This window comes from Apodemus sylvaticus, chromosome 23 (genome assembly GCF_947179515.1).
Source record: "Apodemus sylvaticus chromosome 23, mApoSyl1.1, whole genome shotgun sequence".
Classification (NCBI taxonomy): domain Eukaryota; kingdom Metazoa; phylum Chordata; class Mammalia; order Rodentia; family Muridae; genus Apodemus; species Apodemus sylvaticus.
In genome coordinates, this window is record NC_067494.1 from 15088505 (window position 1) to 15097724 (window position 9220).

Consider the following 9220-nt stretch of genomic DNA (forward strand, 5'->3'; position numbering starts at 1 on the left):
ACCAGGCTACGGGCTTTCGGTGCCTCGATCTTCGCTTCGGCCGAGGAAGCGCACAGGGGCGACGAGCGGCCTCTGCGTGGATCAGCACCGGCGTGCGGACAGCGGCTGCGGCGGGGCGGAGCCTGGCGTGCTGGGGCGGCTCGGGGCGGGACTTCCGCAGGCGCGCGCGGCGGGGAGGAGGAGGGGACTCCCCGGAGTTGCCTGGCTGCCCCTCGTTGTGATCACACCCTAGGCAGCGTGGGTGTTTGGGCCTAGCAGGCATCACTAAGCAAGCAGACCCGCGCAAGGCCATAGCTCACAGGGTAGGGCGCTCGGGGTTGGAAGGGAGAGTCGGTAAATCCATCAGTCTAAAGTCCGGGGCTACTCCGGAGAGCGACCGGCACAGCCAGGCAACCACAGACAACTTTGCCAGTGTTTTGGCTTGCAGCTTCGTTGCATTATGTATTATTGAAGAGATTTGGAGTACGGTCGGTAATAAAGGAAACAGAACATTTATATTCAGGTTCTAATTCGCCTTTCAGTTTCGTTTAGAGAACTTAAACACCGGATGTTCAGCAACGGAGAGCTGAACTTGTAGGGAGGCAAAAGCCAGGTGGTATGGGAAGGAGGGTGGAGCTGAGTGATGATCCCGCATCAGTTTACTGGGTGTTGGAACAGATGACACCTGACTTCGTTTGACTGATAGGACACAACACTCTTCAGTGTGCAGCTTTAAGATCAAGATATCATCGTATTCATTTCTAAAATCATAGATGGTCTCATTGTCCTCACAGAGTACAAGGCGCCTCCTAGGGTTCCCTAATCCCACTCAAGACCCCTCATCCTTATATTCTAAGTCACCATTTTAATCGTAGAATGCCTGTATATACACAAGATCCCAAGTTCAATCCCTAGCAGCACACGCATACACACACACACACACACACACACACACACACACACACACACACACACACGGTATCTCACTATGTAGCACACACAGGCTGGCCTTGAACTCATCTACTCCGGCCTTCTCCTGAGCGCTGAGATCACAGGGCCGCACCACCTCTGTTCTCATCTCGTATTTTAATTTTACAGATGAGAAACCAGCCACACTCACTCCTGTGCCAGCCTAAGGTAAACTCTCCACCTGCAGCTGCTCTGCTCCGGCCTCCCTTCCTGAAGCCACCTGCTCTCCTGATGGTTCCCTGTTTCCTTTCTCTCTCATCATTCTCCAAGTTCCCCTCTCACCTCCACCCTGGAGATGTAATATAGTTATGGCCCGTCATCTCCCCTCCCTGTGTCCCTCTCCTCCCGCCTAGGAAGCCACAGTCTCAACCCTCTCCTGCCCTCAACTGCTTGCTTGGTCTTTTCCTGTATCAAAACTCCTGTCGTTCACACAATTACAGGATCCCCAAATCTCTCATATCTCACTCTGTTCTACACCGCCAAAAGTTTCTTATCTCCACTTCCCTTCAACATAGTTTCATTTTCCACTCTCCTCTGTCCCTCCTTGGACTACACACACCTAATGTGTGTGTGTGTGTGTACATTTCAAAGTTAAGCCTGAAATCAAACATACTAGATAGCAGGTGGTCCTCATACTCTTCAGAGATCTCTGAATATGACATTTCAAGTGTTTAATAATTAGAGAGACATTGAAGGGCTTCCTAGCAGGCCTGGGCATGGTAAACATGGCTCTGCCAGCCTTGCCCTTCCCCCCTTCCCTCTGCCGTGATAAATTGTTAGATTACATTCCTAAAGCTAGCCACCAAGGTCGAGCCCCTCATCTGGCCACTTGCTCCCTCTGAGGCTGCCTACCAAGGGCCAGCAGTCAGAAGCCCTCCCTCTTTTGGCTGACCTCATTAACATGCCCAGTTAAAATTAGCCAGCTCATCCTAACGGGGATTTCCTTTTTCAGTTTACAAACTGTCATTTGCTTATAGGTGTGTTTTTCTCCTCTCTATCCTTTGCCCCACAGGGGCAAATAAATCTTTGTTTTGAGGTGTCTTGTGCCAACTTCGAGGCCCTTTCAAACACAGTGATGCCTAACCCAGATCTTGTGGTCACCAAAGAAGACAGATAGGGTGCAGTGATGACAGTGACTCCATCTGGATTGTGGTAACACTAACCACTGGGAAAGCTGCCCACGCCTCACTGGATGGCTTGGCGCCAATTGCAAACATTTTTGGGATAATTGCCCTGCTCTGCCTAGTCAAAGTGATGTCAATTTTTCCAAGTACAAAAACAAACAAACAAAAATCTCTAAGATCTGAATCTGACAGCCCAAGGCTACTGCCCTGTGTGACAGCTGAAGGCCAACCATTGCTGCCCGGCCATCAAGACCAGGGGAGCCTAGGGCTATTGTCTAGGTCGTGAAAAATCTCTGCTATTTGAACTGATGGAGGCCATTAGTTTATACCTCCTCCTATAATCCATCCTCAGATCTCTGACGATATTGTCTGACCTGCCTAACCGCACACTGCTCACTCTCCCCCACTCACCCCTTTCCCTCACCCACAGTCAGAATACACACCCAGTATTCCAAACCCCTCACACCCCACCATTCACTTGCTTGTTGGGGGTTGGTCTGGTGCTGTGTACAAATCCCAAATTCTGAACACCAAGATCTGTTTGTTCCCAGTGAGCGAATTCTCAGGTGCACGATCCTTTGTTGTGGGAACCTTGCTCCCCAGCACCTTGAATTCCTCCACCTGCCTATTCCTGGGGGAGTGGGATCTCTCCCCTCCCCCTCTCCCTTGTCCTCTTCCCCTTCCCCAAGTACCAGGACCATGAGCCTAAAAGTTTCAAATGTACAGCCAAGATAAAAAATTTCCCGTAAACTCCTTCAGTATTTAGTTTATCTGTCCTAGCAGATTTCAAATCAACTAAAAACTGCTCCAGCAACTTGCCAGCTCCAGATGTTCCCTCAGAATCGACATCCTAGACAGCTCCAAAGTAACCAGCCCCAGACTTTCTAGCATTACCAACTGTTCCAATCCTGCCTGAACTGCCCCAATCCTGCCTGAACTGCCCCAATCCTGCCTGAACTGCTTCAATCCTGCCTGAACTGCCTCAATCCTGCCTGAACTGCCCCAACCTGCCTGAACTGCCCCCAACCTGCCTGAACTGCCCCAATCCTGCCTGAACTGCCCATCCCTTAATTTTACAGATAAGAAACAAGATGCACAAAACTGAAAGATTATATTTCCTGCAACCAGGTGGGGTCTAACTTTTCTCTGAACATGCTAATGAAGTGGTCAGTATACTTAGACCTGCCCTCCATATCTTCATCTGTACCCCTTTCATGGAGTCTTCTCTGCCTGCTGGGACAGATTTAGCTCTCAGGTGACTCTATCCCCACCCTGTGTTGGAAGCAGTTGTGAACACCTGGCCTAGATGAACCACTCAGAAGTTTTCTTCTAGGATATAAGACTGGGAACAGAGAGACACAAGCTAAGTCAGTGTGGGAGGAATTGCTGAGGGGTCAGGTAGGCTGGGCGGGGCTACTGTAGGGAGACAGAGGAGCTGCCCAGCAGAGGGAGGGAAATGCGGAGAGAGGAGGAGTTATAGCCAAGTGCACCCGACTCACTAGAAAGGGCCGCTTGCTAGCTCGCTGGCTCCACTCTCTCTTACTCTCTCTCCTGCCTTCTTGCTCTCCCTCTGTCCTCTTGTCCCCCTCTTTCCCCATTCCCCTGCCCCTCGCTCTCCACATGTTCCTGTGCTCATGGCCAGCCTTTTCTCCCCCGCCCCCCACACCCCCTCTACATCTCTCTGTGTAAAACTGTGCCCACTTCTCAGGGCAGGCCTGAAGCTAAATACCTTTTCCAGGGAGGAATGTCTAAGAAGGAAAACTAGTTGGCTAAGCCCTCCAGGCCTTTAGGTATGTCATTAAAATGGAGATCTGTCTTGAGCCTACAGAGGGGCTTGTGGCATTGCCCTTACATGCTGAGGGACACAAATCTCTGGGGAGCTGCAGCTAGTGGCAGGGGCTGGTGCCTGGGAACAGGTAAAGCGTCCACTATCCCTTCAGTGTCGCCCGGGCTTTTAGCCTTAGTTCATCCCGGGACCATGCTACCTTTCACAGTCCCACACTTGGTAATGGAGCACTGAGAGAAGAAGAAGGGGAGACAGGAACTTCCTGACCCTACTTATCACCAGGGGCTCCCTTGACCACATACTTATGACTTCTAGTTGGGAAACCAACATACACACACACACACACACACACACACACACACAACACACACACACACACTAATATATCTGGGCAGTGGTGTTCCAGGCACTTGAGAGGCAGGCATATCTCCATAAGTTCAAGGTCAGCATGGTCTATATCGCAAGTTCCAGGCCAACCAGGGCTACACAGAGAAACCCTCTCTTGACAAGCAAACAACAACACCCAACTCCAAAAATTATACTAATGTATGCATAGGTGTACATGAGTGTGTGTACATGTATGTGTATGTACAAGCCAGAGGACAACCTTGGATACAGGTTTTTAACACACCTTTAACAATCCACATTTGAATTGATTGTACTTAGGTTGGACACTCACTGGAGGAGGTTCTACAGAGGAGTTTAAATCCCTGCTGCTACCCCTTTCATCACACCGAGGACAGGGACTATTCATTGAACGTCTTCTGGGTACCGGACCACCCAGCTGATTTCACTTCAGCCTCTCCATCATTTAGTGAGCACCAGTCTATGTGTCTCTCCAAGCCACTGATGAAATGCTGGAGCCAGCCAGACTAACTTAGTAAGTTACAGCAACTTCCCTGAGGGCTAAGCCTTGCTTGTTGGTGCCATCTGGTGTCTGAATGGAATTTGCAGTGCTTCTGTAAGAGCCAACAGTGGCTTCTGAAGGCACACAGCAAAGGTCTGTTAAGGAAGCCAACCTTCTGTTTGCTTGGGTTGGATTTTTTGTGTTGTTGGGCTCTTTTTTTTTTCCTTCTTAAGGTCAATGTCACTGAAGTGTGGTTTATAGGTGGTAACACATTTACTTTAAGTGCTGAGGAAGTTCTCTCATTGGCATCTTTTTTGGAGCTCAACTGATTGGACGGAGATGCTTGAGTGTGTTTTTAACTTCTCTATTTGGGGGCTGCAGAGATGGCTCAGCAGCTGAGGGAATATTGCTTTGACAGAGGACCTGAGTTCAATTCCCAGCATCCATGTTGGGTAACTCACAACTGCCTAATGGTCCCCGGATGCATATTCTCTCTCAGAGTGAGATAGAGGACCATCAGGGCTGTAACCATGTTGGAAAGGAACATGTGTTTTAAGGAGAACCACCTGTGTCATCAGACAACTGAAAGAATGGACCCTTAAGGGCCCATTAAGGGCTGGACTTCATCAGGAATCGCATGCTGGGTGAAGGATAAAGTGGGGAGGAGACAAGGTTACAGAAAGGCTCAGTTAGAGGTAGAGTGTGGGTAAGGGGCCAGGTCGGTGTCCTGGCTGCTTTTATGTCAACCTGTCACAAACTAAGAATCATTTGAGAGGAAGGAAACTTGATAGAGACAATGTTTCCATAAGATCCAGCTCTGGGGAGTTTTTTTTTTTTTTTAATTAATGATTGGTGGGTCGGGGGGGGGGGGCATTTTGAGTGGTGCTATACTGAGCACCTATTTTTCTTGTTTTATCAAACAATTATGAAACTTTGTGGAAAAACTTGCACATAACTGTGGAGTCCTGAGTTCCTGAAGCATGTAATGAAGACCCAATTCTATGCAATCGGCAGCAGCACTTTCGTGAGATCTTGTCATTCTGTCAGACTTAGCGGATGCATCTTTCGCTCAGCTGTGCTATTCTGAAAGGAATACTCGCCCATGCTCAGAGACGTCGTCTACACCCTTGACTCCTGAAACAGTTACTCAATCCACTGACTTAACCATGCTTGACACTCAAATCTTGATCATATTCCAAGAAGATGTGGAAACTTAAATCTTTTCTCTAAATAGGATGCGCTGCAACTGGACACAGGAAGACCTCAGGCATCGAACTGTCTTCTTGAAGATTGCCAGATACTCAGCTTTCCAGTTCCTGTTTAGTCTTTGTGAATTCTTCTTCCCTTGTCACTGGCCCTGGCCTTTTCTCCAAGCTTCTGCAGTTTTTCCCATGAAGCATCAAAATCAGTCTGGGTGGTGCGAGTGGGATAACGTAACCTGCATAGTCTTCATTTCGAACAAAGGAATCGTGAAGTCAGACAAATTCCTCATGATGCCGAATAACTGAAAATTCATTTTGCTTAAAATTTGGCAATGCACTCTTTGTGTGAACAGTGGATTTGACTTTATCCCTTTCACTGAGAGCATCCGAAAAGAGCAGCATCACTTTGGAGATCTACAATTATTGCTTTAAGTCCAACGTCTTCCTCAGAGAGGAAGTCGGGGCCATCATCCAGGCATACCATTATGACTGCTGCAGAATCCAGGGCTCGCCGGGAATTCTTTACCCATTGGTTTCTGGATATACACACTGAGTGGTAAGATGACAGGTCCATATGCAATCTCTATGACAACTTCAGCTGTCTTTCTTCTATGGTGTCAGGAAAGGATGTGTTACTACCATGCCCAACAGACCCAAGTCTTCTTGCCAGAGAATCTTTATGGAAGAACTTCTTAAGATCACAATAAAAAATTAGAATCTTGGCAGTCTTCATCACAGTTTTGAAAATTTGCCCCAGAGTGTATGTGAAAAAGGTAACAACAAAGGTGTTGATAAAGGTATTTGTTTTACTCACATAGAGATGGGCAATGCGAATCCCAGAGGCTGAGTTCAGGGCCAGCCTGGTCTACAGAGTGAGTTCCAGCACAGCTAGGGCTACAGAGAGAAGCTTTGACTCAGAAAAACAAGACACAAACACAAACAATCAAACAAGGCAATTTCCTGGTGTGGTAGTTCACGCCTTTGATCTCAATACTCAAGAAGCAGAAGCAGACAGATCCCTGAGTTCGAGGACAGCCTGGTATACAGAGTGAGTTTCAGGGCAGCCAGGCTACACAGAGAAACCCTGGCTAGAAAAACAAACCAAACTGCGACCTCTCCCAGCCCACCTTTCTAAAAGAATAGCAGCCAGCAACCTGATCACTCATTGAAGAACAAGAAGAACCTGTTTCCAGCCTTCAGGGGAGGCTTGGCCTGTCTTTGTTTCTTGGCAGAGATGGATTAAAGATGGAGAGCTGAACCAGAAGCCATGTTTTGTCTCTCTCCACATGTTTTCTCTTGCCACCAGTTCCCATACCCATCTCTCCTTCCAGGGAATCTGCTCTTAGAATGTAGGAACTGGACTCTACACCAAACCAGGCAACCAACCAAATAAACAAAGGGCAGTTTTCTTTTTAAAAATTTTATTGCATTTTAATTTATTTTGTGTTTATGTGCATGTTTGTGGGTGCATTAGTGCCACAATGTATGTATGTGTGTGTGTGTGTGTGTGTGTGTGTGTGTGTAGGTTGGAGTTGGTTCTCTCTTACCATGTAGATACCAGGAACTGAACTCTGTTTATTAGTTTTGGTGGCAGGTGACTTTACCCCCTGAGAATTCTCACCTGCTCAAGTAATTTCATTTTCAAAGGACAAATGTATTTGAATATATATTCACAGAAGTATAGTCACGTATAGTCACCAAATCAACTTAGTGGTTGATGTAGTTCAGTTTGGTCTTGAACTTGGTGTTCCTTCTGCCTCAGCCTCTTGAGGGTTGGCATTGCAAGTCTGCATGCAGCATTGATACTGACCACTCTATGTCTGTCTTAAGGGCTGTCCTGAACCATAACTACTAATGTACAACTTTCAATGCTTTTTAGTAGCATTGTTCATTGCACATACCCTTGCCGAACCGTGTTCTTCAGAGGTGCTCTCATCAATAAGTTGGCCTCAGATTTGTTATATAGCCAAAGATGACCTTGCCTTAAAGTTCCTATTGTTGATATTATAGTCATGCATCATCATGTATGTGTGTTTAACACCATATGAAAACATACCTATTAAAAAAACAAAAGACACACTTTGCCAGGAGGAAATAGCCTTCACTTTGGTGCACATACCTTGAACAATACCTTGTTTACTCCACCTTTCTCCTTTTAAATTTGTTTTATTTTAATTATTTATCTAGCCAGTGTTTGCATATTTTGTGTGTGAGTCCAGATATGTGGGTCAGTATGCATGTGTGTCTGTATGTGTGGGAGTGTGGGGTCAGAAGCGTTAGGCATGTTACTCAATTGCTCTCTATCATGAAAGAGTCTCACTGAACATAGAACCCACTGATTTGCCTAGACTGGCTGGCCAGCCAGCACTAGGGAGTCTCCTACCTCCACGAGCCCAGCGCTGGGCCTACAGACACCTGCAGCAGTACTAGAATCCTTACATGGATTCTGAGGGGTGGAATTTGAGTCTTTATGCTAGTACTTTGTACTTGGGAAATCATGCACTTTAGCAGCTAAGCTATCTCCCCAGGCCAACTTTCTTCCATTTTGTCTACTTTATAAAAACTTATTCCTCTCTCATGGAACTGTAAATCCTAGGGAGAGGTGCTCGGGATACACCTTTTTCCTAATCTGTCAACTTTACTCTTTTCCTGTCTTTCTGGAAAGGCTGGGGACTGAAGTCTGGTATCTACTGTCACTTTTTCTGATTTGCATAATTAGTGCAGTATAGATTGCATAATTAGGAATGCTGGAGTTTGAGCTTAAAGTTGATTTTAGAGTAAGTCTCTTTCTACAAATCCTTCAAAGAAATTCAAGTCTAAGGAAAGAATTTGGCCAAGTCTACCAGGAGCCTTCCATAGCCATCTGGGGAGGCTTTTCTCCATTCAAAAAAAGGGGGGATTATTTTTCTTTGATTCAGGTAGCTTCTATTCTATTTTCTCAATCCTGTATTTGAATATGTCGATCTCTATTATAGCACTCTCTATAGCTCTAGCTATATAGCCCTCTAGCACTCTCTGTCTCTGTATCTCTTTTGGTAGTTAGAGGATCTCCTGGGTCTAGGAATAACAGGGCATATAACAAATCTCGGACGTCTTCCTGGAGCAGAAGGTGGAGCTTGGTAACGCACTGGAGGAGCTGCTGCTTTCGAGCAGAGCAAGGTGTCTGGTCTAGTGTCGTATGCAAGGCTGCCCATGAACTAAGTATTCATGGATGGGGAGAGAGCTGGTAAAATGGTGTGTTCTGGACTCTGGGAACATCTATAATTAAATCACAGTCTCACTGCAGCCTTAAGGGGGTGGGAGAGAAAGAGAG

General features: G+C 46.8%; 1 pseudogene; it reads right to left on the reverse strand.

The window, feature by feature from the left end:
- Positions 1 to 517: 517 nt before the first annotated feature.
- Positions 518 to 6391, reverse strand: LOC127673513 (sorting nexin-6-like; annotated as a pseudogene).
- Positions 6392 to 9220: the final 2829 nt, after the last annotated feature.